This window comes from Hyperolius riggenbachi, chromosome 6 (assembly GCF_040937935.1).
Source record: "Hyperolius riggenbachi isolate aHypRig1 chromosome 6, aHypRig1.pri, whole genome shotgun sequence".
NCBI lineage: Eukaryota > Metazoa > Chordata > Amphibia > Anura > Hyperoliidae > Hyperolius > Hyperolius riggenbachi.
Genome location: NC_090651.1, coordinates 29,188,308 through 29,203,996, shown reverse-complemented (window position 1 = coordinate 29,203,996; position 15,689 = coordinate 29,188,308). Strand labels below are relative to the sequence as shown.

Sequence of the window (15,689 nt, the reverse complement as noted above, 5' to 3'; positions counted from 1 at the left end):
GACCTAGAAATAGATGTGTCCAACGTTAGAAAGACGACTACAGTTGAGGAGTTGACAAGTGAATACACGATACCTTCTGATAAGCTTACCTTTCATCCTCATTATGTTGTCATTTGACCTCCGGGCTCCAATCCATTACCAGCCCCCATACGTTAAGATATTTAACTGTTAGAAAGCTCCGTACTGGCACCACTGCGGTCGCACCAATACATTATTCATTCAGATGTATCCATATCTGGCTGGGAATAAGAGAGAAATTGATTGCACACTTTGGACCTTTTAAATTATGCATTTTGTATATGTATTCCATGGCTTCCGTCCAGATGTTAAGTTAAAGGGCTGCGTAGAGTTAGGGAAGGCCCAGCCCAGTCCTGGAGTTACTTAGGCGTTATCTTTTATGAAAAATATGAAAGACAAAGTAAAACAGCAAAAACGGGGACCTCTAAAAGGCATTGTGATAGCAAAACAGAACTTGAACACTAAAGGAATGATTTAGTATACATTGAGCCAGATCCAATTACAAGTTTTCTCCTGGGTAATATTTCAAATCTTATCAATACAATGTTATTTAAAGAGGATCTGTAACTAAGGGTTGAACTTCATCCCAATCAGTAGCTGATATCCCCTTTCCCATGACAAATTTGTACCTTTTCTTAAAGTGAACCTCCGGACTAAAAATCTACTCAGCAGAACTGAAAAGGCTTGGTGTTTCTTTAACAGTTTCACAGCATCAGAACTTTGTTTTTCTTACCAAAGCAGCATTTTTAGCTGCATTTTTAGCTAAGCTCCACCCATCAAAGAAAACTGCCCGGGCTTTTTTCCCTGATGCTGTGCAAAGCATGGTGGTATTTCCTATGTTGTTATTCACGTTGCCTAGCAACTGGGAGGGGTGATGAGCACACAGGACAGTTGGAACTGTGCCTCATGCTCCCTGTCACCTCCTTGCAACCAAAAAGATGGCTTCCCTCATGAAATCAAACATTTGCCTGTTCTTTTAAAATAGGGTGGGTAAGAGATTATATAATCCAATCTATTTTAATTAACATAACTAATGTAACTTAATGACAGTATGTTTGTTTAGGCTGGAGTTCCTCTTTAAATCAATCATCAGGGGGGTCTGTATGGCTGATATTGTGGTGAAACCTCTTCCACAGTTTGATGTCAGAACTTAGGTCCTTACAGTTTCTTGTCTCTGAGTCTTGTTGCATTGTGGGAAATAACTGCTTTTTTTCCAACTGCCAAGCAACCAGTATCTCCCTCTGTGCATATGTATTTGTATAAAAAACAACCTTTTAGCCTGTCACATTGTTAGAGGTTGTGGTTATAGAAAATGGCAGTTGGTGTTGTCTGTTTTTTTCATGTCTGCCAGTAGTAAAGATGGTGGTGTGCAGGCTGATTGTGGAACAAACAATATGAACAAATTCAATGGCCAATATCAATCATTTTTTGATCTCTCTTCTATTTGTATTTTCTCACTTTGCAATGTATTGATTTACAGTATTTTGCCCCTTTTCACTAAAATTCCTCTTTAAGTCACCAGCAATGAAGAAAATTATAAAAGTAGTTTTTCACCTATTTTTGTTACCAATTCATTTACAGAGTGCTTAACCACTTGAGGACCCACCCTTTACCCCCCCTTAAGGACCAGCGCTGTGTTGAGTGATCTGTGCTGGGTGGGCTCTGCAGCCCCCAGCACAGATCATGTAGCAGGCAGAGAGATCAGATCACCCCCCTTTTTTCCCCACTAGGGGGATGATGTGCTGGGGGAGTCCGATCTCTCCTGCCTGCATGTGGCTGGCGGGGGGGGGCACCTCAAAGCCCCCCTCCGCGGCGAAATTCCCCCCTCCCTCTCCTACCTGCTCCCCCCCCGGAGATCAGGGCTGCACAGGACGCTATCCGTCCTGTGCAGCCAGTGACAGGACGTCCCCTGTCACATGGCGGCGATCCCCGGCCGCTGATTGGCCGGGGATCGCCGATCTGCCTTACGGCGCTGCTGCGCAGCAGCGCCGTACAAATGTAAACAAAGCGGATTATTTCCGCTTGTGTTTACATTTAGCCATCGGCGGCCCGCAGGCTATTCACGGAGCCCCCCGCCGTGAATTGACAGGAAGTAGCCGCTCGCCCGAGCGGCTGCTTCCTGATTAATCAGCCTGCAGCTGGCGACGCAATACTGCGTCGCTGGTCCTGCAGCTGCCACTTTGCCGACGCGCGGTATGAGTGCGCGGTCGGCAAGTGGTTAAAGGTTAATTTAAACAGAAGATAACAATTATCTCCTAGGAGAAAACATAGGAGAGAAAGATGGGTCTAAGCATGGGGGGAAGGGGGGAGGCGCTTCCTCACAATATATTGCTTCAGGCGGCAAAAAGTCTAGAACTGGCCCTGTACCCACTGTGTCAGGTGTCTAGAACTGGCCCTGTACCCACTGTGTCAGGTGTCTAGAACTGGCCCTGTACCCACTGTGTCAGGTGTCTAGAACTGGCCCTGTATCCACTGTGTCAGGTGTCTAGAACTGGCCCTGTACCCACTGTGTCAGGTGTCTAGAACTGGCCCTGTACCCACTGTGTCAGGTGTCTAGAACTGGCCCTGTACCCACTGTGTCAGGTGTCTAGAACTGGCCCTGTACCCACTGTGTCAGGTGCGATATGGGATTACTTTACAACAATTTTTGCTGTGGCCAATTGTCAGTGCTGGCAGCAGGAGCAAATGTATATAGTTACATTGCATTTAAGTAGTCAACCTTTGCTGTGCTGGATGATTTGTACTTCATATCTTAGCTCGCACGTGACAGGTTCTCTTTGTATCCTCATTTTTTCCCCCTAGCTCTGCTTTACCCGTGCATTGAAGGCCTGCAATTTAACAACCGACAATCGGCCTCGAAGTCTGTTCATATATTTTACTAGAGAAAGTTGGTCTGTAACGTTACAAATGCGCCTGATTTCCGCCAGCATCGCTTTATTAGTACGACAATAGAGGAAGATGTATAAATATTTAAAATCAAGTGCAGGATTTGGCCAGGAGTGACAGAGGCTCACAGGGGGAAGACATGAATCTCGCCTGGATTTGATTCCAATTGAAGACTATGCAGAAGGTACAAAAGACAGAGCCAGCATAAGAAATGATCTGTGCCCTGTGTGAATCCAGATGTTGTGCGTCTCGCGAAAGGAAACTCGATTGTCTATTCTTTATTTGGAAGACAAATTTGAATAACGCATGCAGTAAGTATTCTTTCATAGATTCCGCTCCCAGCCCTGGAAGATGAGTCTATGTACTGCTGATGATAGCTGGGAGAAAAACACAATGCTGTCGACAAAAATACCGCAGCCAAATTGGAGATGTTGCCCCGCTACAGCCAATCACATTTCTTGTTTGATTTTCGTCAAAGAATAACAGCTGATAGTAGGAAGACTCTCATTCATCCAGTAGGTAAAGACAATCAAAAGCAGAGGCGCCAACAAAGAATAAAAACATTAAGAGACTGCTGGTATGGTAAAACTGTTAAATCGTGGAGAAAAAAGCAGAGGGAGAGTCGGGAGCCCATTCTAGCCGTTAGGTCACCAGGTGAGTATATAAAAGGCAAGAAGTATACTCACAAACAAAGGTTGCTGGGTGAGGCAACCACTCGTCAGCGCTTGTGGGAAAGTACCGTCCCCACTCGGCCTTGTATGGTATGATGCTGGTCGCTGCTCCAGAAAAAGGATTCTGTGGTTCACGGGAAAACCCTTTTAAACCAATCGCCCCTAAAATTAAGGGGTAAATGCTAAGTACAGTAAGAACTGGAGGCGCCCGTTTCTAATGTTAAATGTACAGAGTTCTCCAAAAGGCAGTATCCGACAATAGCTGATGTGGCGTCCTACCTTTTAGGGTTCCTGTTCTAGATATATAAATCAGGATTCGGATAAAACGTTCAAAAATATTTATTTGTGCACTCGACAACGCGTTTCACGGTAAAAAACGCTTCCTCAGGTCAGTAACGTGCTTAACACCAGGGTAGTCCTGTTTCCGGGTGCCGTTTGTAAACACTGTGGTGTCAGTGTTTACAAACAGTGCCCAGAAACAGGACTACCCTGGTGTTAGGCACGCAGGGCCCCTCTCTCTGCTCTCCCTATGACGGAAGAGCTTTGCGAGCAGGTCAGGACTGGAGCTGCTTTTATTGGCTCCCTACGCTGTCAATCAATGTAATCCAATGATCCTCCACTATTGGGGCCAGACTATTTGGTCTGGGGTGTACTGCACATGCGCAGCTCGGCCATGCGTGCACACTCATCGCACTGCTGTTGCCGGAAGCATTCTGCGCCTGCGCAGTACTACTACGCAGGAGAAGACTGCTCCCAGTGGTGGAAGCGTGATGGGGGGAGGGGAGTATTCAGCAGAACTACGCATTCTCCAATTGGCCCCGACTGAAGGACTTTATGGGCTGAATTGCGGAGGATACAAGGGGTGCAGGAGGAAGGTGAGGGAGCGATCAGCCTGGAAGGGGCTGGAGGAAGCCCCAGGTATGTATATATTTTTTTATATCCCCAATTCAGGTACACTTTAAAGGATAACTTAAGTGAGAGGTATATGGAGGCTGCCATATTTATTTCCTTTTCAACAATACCAATTGCCTGGCAGCCCTGCTGATCTATTTGGCTGCAGTAGTGTCTGAATCACACCAGAAACAAGCATGCAGCTAATCTTGTCAGATCTGCCAATAATGTCAGAAACATCTGCTGCATGCTTGTTCAGGGTCTATGGCTAAAAGTATTAGAGGCAGAGGATCAGCAGGACAGCCAGGCAACTGGCATTGCTTAGAAGGAAATAAATATGCATATTGGTGGTGTGGTGCGACACCCGCACCGCCAGAAATAGGCCTTCAGGGAATACCGTGTTACTTAGCGGTATTCACTGTGTGGCATCCGGCCAAGCAGGAAGTGATGCTCACTTCCTGCCGGCCAAGCGATCACGTGCGCGGAAGTGTATTGCAAAAAATAACGCTTCTGCGCATGCGTGACGCGTAAAACCTGCAGCGGGTGTTTACACTTACACGCGTCGCCATAGACATACATGACTTCCGGTGTGACGCAAGAACGCGGGGTAACGTACCTTTGGAAGCGGTCAGATTGAGGACTTCTGGTGCACCGCAGGCAATGTGATTTCCCCATAGGTTTTTTATTGGAGTGCGGTAGCAGTGCGTCAATTTGACGCACCGCACCACCCCAGTGTGAAAGGGTCCTGAAGATGTCACCAGCTGTGATCAATTTAACAATTTAAATCAGGGAGAGGAAAGATTTTACAATGACTAAACGCTGACTAAATCATTTAGATGATATTGTAAAATATAAACATTTTTAATAATTTCAATGAAGCATCAAGTTACTTCAAGTTACAATGAACCATCAAGTTACATCCAGTCAAGTTCCTCATGCCACCAGAAAACAAATGTATCAGGCCATTTGTCTAAACAGAAAAAACAGCAATAGGGAACTGAGGCCCTTTCAGATGGGAAGCTGAACTGCATGCTTGTTGGGTAGTTCAGTGTCCCCTTTGCCGCCCACGTGTGCTGTTTGGCTGTGATTAAAATTCAGCCCAATGTAAGCGTTTGTAACACCATGGGCTTGATTCACTAAGTCAAATAGCATGCCTTATCTGAGTTAACACGCCTTATTAGAGATAACACGCCTTATCCAAGTTAACACTCCTTATCAAAGTTAACATGCCTTATCAGAGAAGCATAGTGAGCGCTACAAACGTATGCCTGCTAATAGGCAATGGCTATAGCTCCACTCGTCCAGCCCTGAGCCCCTGCGGGTTCGTACGCTACTCTGATAAGGTGTGTTAACTTTGATAAGGAGTGTTATCTCTGATAAGGCGTTTTAACTCGGACAAGGCATGCTATTTGTCTTAATGAATCAAGCCCCACGAGCGCTATGAAATAGCACAAGTGTTATGAAATAGCACTGTTTAGTGAATCAACCCCCATGTGTGCCAGTGATTAACACAGGGTGGTGGGACCCAATTGCACAGAACAGTGACATGTCGTGCCTGAGCAAGGCAGGTGTGAATGCACGGGGAGCTGCGTGTCTTCTGCGTGTCTTCTGGCAGTAGTGCTAAAAAGTGCCTTGCCAGTGCAAGAGAGCAGCTGACAGGTGGAGAATTCACTGCCTTCAGCTGCCCGTATGAAAGAGCCCTTAGAGGTATAATAGCTCTTCGACATAGTTTATGGCTTATTAGTTTATGTACTGTAAGCCGTTTGGGTAAAAAAAAAATATATCCACTTTTATCATAAGCGCAATACTCCACCTATGGTACCACGTTCTCATGCATTGACATGAGGAGGGAGCAGCAATGGAATACAATTCACGGCAGTTGTGGACACAATTGAAGCCCTCTGGCTGAGGCTGTCTTGTGTATCTTCTCCACAAGGCTTTAAAAGGTACCTTCATTGCAGTACAGCAACTCCACTTTCTCCACCAAATTCTCTGTATAGATGTAAGACATTTGGGTCTGTGCTGGTCTTCATATGCCCTCAAGGACATACTTTATTCATTGGTGTCCGACGAGGCTTCTATGTGGAACTTTATTCCTACCTGGCATACAGGAAAATCTTCATAGGTCCACCACCACTATACTCTCAATGGCCATATGAAGCTTTCTAGAAATATGAAGATCTACAAGGTCCTCCTTAGAGATGTTGTTGGTTGTATTATGGCTATAGTAGCATCCTAAGACACTCATTTACCTGTTTGGGGGATGAAACAAATTCCAATTTAGCTAAAGCCACTACCTCTCTAGATAACCTCTGCTTGAGTCTAAGTATACTGTAGCTAAGCCTCGCACATTTGATTGTGATGTACCCGTCCTCCAAGGACTGCCCTTCATTCCTAAAAAGGGTCGGTGTCTTAAAGACAATCTGTATTGTTAAAATCGCACAAAAGTAAACATACCAGTGCGTTAGGGGACTTCTCCTATTACCCTCTGACACAATTTCGCCGCTCTTCGCCGCATTAAAAGTGGTTAAAAACAGTTGTAAAAAGTTTGTTTATAAACAAACAAAATGGCCACCAAAACAGGAAGTAGGTTGATGTACAGTATGTCCACACATAGAAAATACATTCATACACAAGCATGCTGTATACAGCCTTCCTTTTGAATCTCAAGAGATTGTGTGTTTCTTCCCCCTGCAGTTCTCATGCACTGACGTTTCAGGCTGCTTGTTTCTTCCTGCAAACAGCTTTGCCCTTGTCTGTAATTCTTCAGTATGTGAAAGCCCAGCCAGCTCAGAGGACAATTTATCCAGCTTGTAAAAGATAATAGAGAAGAGAGAAGCTGCTCTAATCCTAAATAATACACAGGCAGTGTGCATAGAGGGGCCTGGAATGGGGAGTTCATAGCAGAACCACAACACTGAAGAACTTGGCAGCCTTCCAGACACAGGCCGACAAGTCTGACAGGGGAAAGATACATTGATTTATTACAGAGACTGTTATAGTAGAAAGTGCTGCAGTAAGCCAGAACACATTAGAATAGCTTTTGGAACTTGTAGGATGATAAAAAACAGGATGCAATTTTTGTTACGGAGTCTCTTTAAGTCTGAGCTCTTCTGGAATGCATTCACAAGCATCATTTTTTCTTAGGTCCCAATTCCTGCTAAGAACTACATGAGCGCTTATATATGGAAGAAAATACATCTGTTTGGTGTCCTGGTAATGGAATGACGAACGTTTCCTCGAGCAAAGTGTTCATTTGCAATTATGGTCCAATAACTCCGTTTAGATACTTACCACTTTTTTCTTTGACTCACCATCACAAGGGATCTACCCTTGGTATGCAGACTATGGAAACAGGAATCTCCAGAAGTAATAGACAGATGCACAGCACAATCTTAGAAGCGGAACGGACAATCTCTCTAGGAGAGGAAATCCCGCTCTCTGATTCGGTCTCCCGATAGTGTTTATCTTAAGGAGAAAACAACCTGCTTCCAGCAACTTTTAAATTGGCGTAACTTTGCTTCACGCCTGAAGGAGAAAGAGCAGTACGTTGTTCACTGAGGGATGCGAGCGAGATCCTCGTGGTGTATTCACCCACCCGTTCCTCCTATCTCCACTGCACTGGCTCATTAGAGGTAAGCATGAATCTCTTTACAGAGGAGACACGTCCACTTTCTTTCTCCCTCTCTGCAGAGCACTCTATTTACTTGACATGGCCACTCATTCCTTTCCTCTATTCCGTTTCCTCTCCACCCATCCTCAAGAATCCATCCATGGAGACTTCTGCCTTCAATGAGAGGAAGCTGCCTATACTGTAGTAAAGATGCTAGATTTTATAGAAGCAGCATGCTTTAAAGTGTAACTGTCGGGCATAAAATAAAAAAAATCTATTATTTATTTTTAACTGGTAAACAAGTAATAAGGATGCTAACCAGGCAATCCAAAAGATAAAAATCACAATTAATTTTCTTGTTGTTAAATGATCATTCCCTAGTTTACCCGACTCTTATTTGGTACATTGTCGCACAAAGGAAGTTGCAGGGCATGCTGGGTTGTCTTTTTTTGTTCTTGCAGTCTGATTGGCTTAAGCCCCTTTCCCTCCTGTTTCCCCCTCCCACACCTCTGTTTCTCTCAGATTGGTCAATATTTCTCATGCTGAGACAATGCACTTTCTATTTCAGAGCTGGGTGGAAGTGTCTGAAGACTGAGAGGAGGGCGGGCAATGCATACACAATCAGGCAGAGGAGAGTAAGGGAGGAAACCACATTAGGATTGGCTTCAAGATAGACAGTTGCAATGGAGAATCCTAAGAAGGATTTTCTCTTTTTTTAACTATAGAAAAATCACTAAAAATCAAAAACTGGACAGTACAATTTAACCGGTTCAGCCTCACAGCTATTTTCACCTTAAGGACTGAAGCAATTTTCCCCTGTCAGCGCTGCTCTCATTCATTCGCTAATAGCTTTATCACTACTCATCACACATAAATTATTTAGATCTTGTTTTTTTCACCACAAATTTGGCTTTTGGAGGGTGACATTTGTTGTTAGTAACTACTAAAATGTCTATGTATTTTAAAGAGAAAAACGAGGGAAAAAATGAAAAAATGCACTATTTCTCCAATTCCAGCCTCTATAGTTTTAAAATGAACAACGCTACTGAACATTTTACCCACACATTTTATCTGCCTATTTGTCGTGGTTATCACAAGATTTAAATTATGTCCCTAGTACATAGTATGGTGACAATATATTATTTGGAAATAAAGGTGCATTTTTTCTATGTTGTGTTTTTTGTTTTCTCATTGCACACTACCAATGATTACAAGCCTTTATTTGAAAAAAAAACAGTAATACATCCTCATGACATACATATTTAAAAAGCGGAGTCCCTAAGGTAACTATTTAAGTATTCACTTTTCAATTCTGTCACTTTTGGTGTTTTTTACAAGTGTATTAGTTTGGTGCAGAGTATGTGAAAATAACAATTGCATTGCTTTTCATTTCATTTGCTGCTAAAACAAAACCACATCACATATGCCTAATCTCTCAAAGACCCCAAATACTATTCTCTTGCTTGTCCCGGTGAAAATGATACCCTATACACATAATCAGATAGCTTCTTGGCCACGCAATACTCTGTTAACCATGAGCAGCACTAATGCATTTTTCAAGGCCATTTTTTGCAACAAAAGTAATACAGTCATTCTTTGTTCGCAAAGCCCCTGGAGTGTCAAAACATTTGAAACAGGTCACAAATGTCACCATTCTGAAAACTAGAGACCCAGGCCTACTGAGATATACATATTTTGAAACAATTGGACTTCTGCGGTTTTGCTAAAATTGAATCATAACTTGGAAAATGGTATTTTTTTACATTTTTTTTCACTTTGGCACAAAAAAAAAAAACACTTAACATAGTTCTTGTCTCTCAAAGACCCCAAATACTATTCTCTTGCTTGTCCCGGTGAAAATGATACCCTATACACATAATCAGATAGCTTCTTGGCCACGCAATACTCTGTTAACCATGAGCAGCACTAATGCATTTTTCAAGGCCATTTTTTGCAACAAAAGTAATACAGTCATTCTTTGTTCGCAAAGCCCCTGGAGTGTCAGAACATTTGAAACAGGTCACAAATGTCACCATTCTGAAAACTAGAGACCCAGGCCTACTGAGATACACATATTTTGAAACAATTGGACTTCTGTGGTTTTGCTAAAATTGAATCATAGCTTGGAAAATGATATTTTTTACATATTTTTTTCACTTTGGCACTAGAAAAAAATCTGATGACTTAGGCCTCAGTCCTAAAACACACCAACATTTTTTCTACAGCTCATCACGGTTAAAATGATACAACATATGCCTTACTTAGTAACAAATGGTTGGGTGCAGCAATCAGTTATACCCAATGTGCACTATTTTTTTTGCACTAATTGTTGCAGAGCTATTGTTTGTTTGCATATTCCCAGGAGAGATTGGAATCAAACAAAGACCGCACATGACACCATCATAGAAGGCTAACAACCAGGGCTATTCATCAGTAGGTATTTTGTGAGCTACCTTCTCAAAGGAACACTGCAAAAGGAATTCTCACATTGTCCTGGTTATAACAAATCCAAAATGTGGCTAATTTGAATATATCACTTCTCTTCACAGTGATAACAAATACATTGGAACTTACCATTGGATGTCTTGCAGAATTAGAGAAAAGCCAGAGGCCATAAGTCAGGGGTCAAGCAGATCCAAGAGTCAGAAGATGGGAGCAGCAGGGTCCAAAGTTCAATTTTGAACTTTGTTTGTGGTTTCTTTTTCCTCAAAAAATTCAGTTTCCTCCAACACCCCAAAAACATAGGGGTATGCCAAATGTGAGCTCCTTTGAGGGTCTGTAAGTTACATGAATATATAGGAAAGGGGAAAATGCCAGTCAAATATGTCCAGGTAAAGAAAAAAAAAAACACAAAAAAAAGAAAAAAAACACAAAAAAAAGGAAAAAAAAGAAATTAGTAATCTGCAAGTGTGTGGTATGCCCTAAAGCACTTGATAACACACAGTGCAGGGGCTGACGGGCAATCTGGGCAAAAATACCGTGACTCACACCGTCTCTTGTGTTTCACACACACTCTGCATCTTCTCAGGGGGGCTTTTTTCACTTCATTGGGGGGAATTAGTTCAGGGAAATGTCTCTCCCTCAGTCTAATTGAGTTCTCCAAATGGATAGGATCCTGTTGTGCAATTTGGCCAGGGGAATACATTAGGGACTTGTGGACTTGAATCTGGAAGTCAAGAAAGGTCATCTGTTGGCTTGTTGGTGTTGTGGCTGTTTTTAGATAGACCACAAATGCATTGTGCATGGTCATCTGCAACAAGAAGAATGTTATTTTTTTGTACCATGCTTTCCTTCTTCTTCTTAATAAATAAGGCGCCAAGACTTGGTCTGATAAGTCCACTGCTCCCATATTTTTATTGTAGGCGACTATGGCCTCTGGCTTTGTACGCTGTTCCGTTCTGGATGTGGCAAGAACTGTGGCCTCAGTGTGGATGGTAGATAGCATCATCACCTCCCGCTTGTCGTGGAACTTTATTGCCAGGAGCTCTTCAGATCTGAGTGCGTAAGACTCTCCTCTGCATAGTTTTTTATTTACTACCTGTGGGGGGAGGCCTTTACGGTTTGCTCTCACCGTCCCACATGCGCCAGTCTGGACTGAGAAGAGGAACTTAAACAGTGGCACACTTGTATAAAAGTTGTCCAAGTAGACGTGGTAGCCTTGGTGGAGAAGTGGATTTAATAGGTCCACCACTATTTTGCCACTGGTGCTAATGTACTCAGGGCACCCAGCTGGCTGCAGAATGGAGTCTTTGCCTTCATAGATTTTAAAAGTGAAGGTATAGCCAGTGCCACTCTCGCATGCCCTATAAATTTTCACCCCACATCTTGCCCTCTTGCTTGGTATGTACTGTTTCATGGAAAGTCTCCCATGAAACGGTACCAGGGATTCGTCCACAGCAATTTCCCGGTGTGGGGTATATACATCCATGAACACTGCACTTAGGTGGGTCAACAGGGGTCTCAACTTAAACAGTCTGTCATGGGAAGGGTTGGTATGTTCCACATCTTGAGAGTTGTCATTCAGGTGGAAAAACTTTGACAACAGCTCAAAACGCTGCCTGGGCATTATTGCTGGATAGAGGGGTGCATTGTGATAAAGGTCCCTGGACCAGTACATTTTTATCTGGGGCTTTGGGTTGATGCTCATGCTGAGCGTGAGGCCTACATAGGCCTTCATTTCGGGCACGTTGGTGGGGTGCCATTTTCTGGTGATATAGTTAGTGGGGTGGTCAGCTAAAAATTGTAGAGCAAATAAATTAGTTTGCTCTACTAAATGCTCCCACATTGCCTCTGTCATAAAAAGCTGGAAAATGTCAATTGGTGCCTGATTGACAATGGGCACTGACACACCAGCGGTGGCTGTGAAGGGTGGGATGTTGGGCGCAGCATAATTAGGGGGTTCCCAGGTGCCATTTAACATATGAAGCGGTACCTCCTGCCTGCGAGGTACCTGTGGCTGCCTACCCTGTCTGCGCCTAGCTCCCCCTGGCACACTGCTGCTAGCAGCAGCGGGGTTGCCCACGGAGCCCTCTGCTGGGTTGCCCACGGAGCCCGATGCTGGGTTGCCCACGGAGCCCGATGCTGGGTTGCCCACGGAGCCCGATGCTGGGTTGCCCACGGAGCCCCCTGCTGTGGACAGTCCTGATGGTCCCTCATCAGCGGACTCAGGACTTGGGTCCCTCCTCAAGCGGCGTGATGGCGGCCCTTCGGACTCTGAAGATTCATATCCTGAACCAGAGCCGGACGGAGGGAGCCAATCACTACCTGACTCATCCTCGCTGCTGCTCTGCTGGAGGATGGCGGCTGCCTCCTCCACAGAATAGAGCCTCCTCGCCATTTAAAAAGGGATAGATAAAGATGAGAAATATAAAAAGATAGAAAGATTTTTTTTTTAAAGTGACAGTTTTTTTTTTTTTGGGGGGGGGGGGGGGGGGTGTAAAGGGGGGGTGGAGACAGTAGAGAAGAGGGGGGGGGGGAGGAGAGTAGAGTATAGGTAGTAACAGATAGGAAGAAAAAGATCACAATAGATCAGTGATCAATAGATCAGTAGGTAATAAATGGCCAAGGAGAGGGAGAATCAGGGATTCTGGGCAGTATGGGGTTAAAAATTCAGGGATGGAGGGCAAATTTTATTAAAAGGAATTCCTACCAGCTTATCTGTCAGTCTGTCTCTCAGCTCCTGTCACCACAGAACAGTGATTGATCTGTGTGACAGGAGCTGAGAGACAGAGAGAGGGAAACCTGTTATTTACAAACATTATTAAGAATTCACATTGTTACTGGATGTAACTATGTGAATTCTTTACTTCCTTTGCTCTGATTGGCTCAGAGGAGCGCTGGCTCCTCTTCACCAAACAGCACGGCTTGTAAGCCGTCGGGGACGAGCGCGCACCGCGCGCACCACGCGACCATGCGCGCGCACACGCGGAAGTGCGCCTGGACGCGGACTCTCGTCCAGATAGGCTTTAGCTGCCGCTGCCTGGACGAGCTTGCTCGTCCATTTAGGCTGAACCGGATATAGTATTTATCTATTTTAATATGTGTCCCTCTTTCAGGACTGATGTACATATCTATATAAATATATACAGTATATATTTATTTTTATTTTTTTCAGACTCAGCATAGGCAACTAACTTGTCAACTATCGGGGTTGCAGCCCTTTAGAGCCGCACATCTAAGTTGAGCTGTACCGCCACCATAGTCTGGGAAGCAAGGGATGATTCTTTATTATTATTGCAACTACTATAACTTATACTAAAACTATAGAGCAAGTATATAAGCACACGTATACTGAATACAGATATAGGGCTCGATTCACAAAGCGGTGCTAACCCAGTTAGAGACTTTAGGCGTGATAACCATTGCACCACGCTGGTGAAAAGCAAGTTTAGGTGTGATAAGTTTAGGCATGATAAGTTTAGATAAGTTTAGATCGCTTGCAAAGTCCCGCACGCAAAGCAGCGCCATTAAACTTTATACGAAGTGCACCAGACTTTGCTAGCGTAAAACTTTTGATCAGCTGTGCACTGCGGTGCTAACCCAGTTGACGCTTAAACTTATCATGCCTAAACTTATCACACCTAAACTTATCATACCTAAACTTATCACACCTAAACTTATCACACCTAAACTTATCACACCTAAACTTATCATACCTAAACTTATCACACCTAAACTTATCACACCTAAACTTATCATGCCTAAACTGAGTTTAGGCATGATAAAGGGCTTTTCACCAGCGTGCTAACTGTTAGCACCGCTTTGTGAATCAGGCCGATAGACTTTCAGCCATGTATTGCTTTGTCCTCTCCCTGTCTCCCTTCAAACCACCAAGTTGTATTAGCAGCATGTATAGGGTGCAAAGCTAGGATATCACAATGACCTCCCAACACTAGCCAGATTCTTTCATTTGCCATTTGTACCATCTGATTTGAGAAACCATAGCATCCTACTCAATCATACACAAGCAAACACATTCAAACAACCAAAGCACAGAGTTCCAGTTTCTGTAGCATTCCTAGGCAATGCCACACTCGTCCCTTCTCCTCCCTCCCTCCACCTCCCACCTCTTTCCTTTATTTTCTCCCGCCTTCCAAAGTAGGCCCTAAAACTCTCCCGCATATTTTTCTAACATGTGCCGCCAGGTACTGCCTTGAAGCATAGGGCAAGCTTGTATTTTTCTACTAAAAAATGTATTTCATTGACTCAAAACCTTTCTTCTCATTTTTCAAATTGATAGATTTCATATTTTCACATGTTGATATGAAGGAAAATGAATCAGGATAGAAAGGACCAGTGGGGTTTCAATTATAAAACAAGATATTTTTCTTATAACATCTGTATGGCATGCATGACTAGGGGTGTGCCAAGGGAGTAATTAGGGGTTTGGCAGGGGCGTGGCTTCAGTGCCCTTCTTTCATACCTCAAAAAGTTGGGAGGTATGTGTGTATAAGTCCCACTGAGGTCCTGTTCAAACTAACCCACAGCAAATGGCAGTGGCCAGCAGACAGGTCAAAGGGATCCATTCACACAAAAGGCATAGACCCATTCACGCATGTCCATCTCCACTTTGTTTATCACTGTCTGTTGCATTTGTGCAGCGCACGGACCCGACCTCCACTATTTTTTGGGGTGAATTGTCCTTCATTCCCAAAATGGCAAGTATAGATTCCCGAGTGCTGTGTGTTCTACTCCAGACTGCCCCGATGGTACAGCATATTGATGCTATATGGATATGCTTCTTCTTTGGCATAATGTGAGCAGAGCTTTATCCTGCCGTAATTTGGGCAGCACGGCATAGTGAGTGGTGCACCCTTACCTTGCAGGACTTGGGTCATAGGTTCAAATCCGGGCCAGGGCACTATGTGCATAGAATGTGTATGTTCTCCCCATGTTAGTGTGGATTTCGTATGGGCACTCCAGTTTCCTCACACATTTCAAGAACATTCTGGTTAGATAATTGGTTCTCTCAAAAAACTGTCCTTATACTTTAATAGTGACAGTAGACTATACCCATGGTAGGTATATAAGTGCATATTAATAATATAGTAGGACATTAGACTATGACTATGGTAGGATTAAATTGTGAGCTCCTCTGAGGACAGTCAGTG

At 43.8% G+C, this 15,689-nt stretch overlaps 1 protein-coding gene across 7 annotated transcripts in view; it reads left to right on the top strand.

The window, feature by feature from the left end:
* The window catches only part of AGBL4 (AGBL carboxypeptidase 4), a 2,106,705-nt gene that overhangs the window by 74,365 nt on the left and 2,016,651 nt on the right, over positions 1 to 15,689 (top strand). For 2 of the 7 annotated variants that reach the window (XM_068239043.1, XM_068239044.1), the window contains 2 exons: positions 2,821 to 3,558; positions 7,614 to 8,101. The exons of 2 other annotated variants lie outside the window; for them this stretch is intronic. The gene's annotated coding sequence lies outside the window, so the exon portion shown is untranslated. The remainder of the gene's footprint in view (positions 1 to 2,820; positions 3,559 to 7,613; positions 8,102 to 15,689) is intronic. 3 more of the 7 variants (XM_068239046.1, XM_068239047.1, XM_068239045.1) reach the window with 2 other exon arrangements.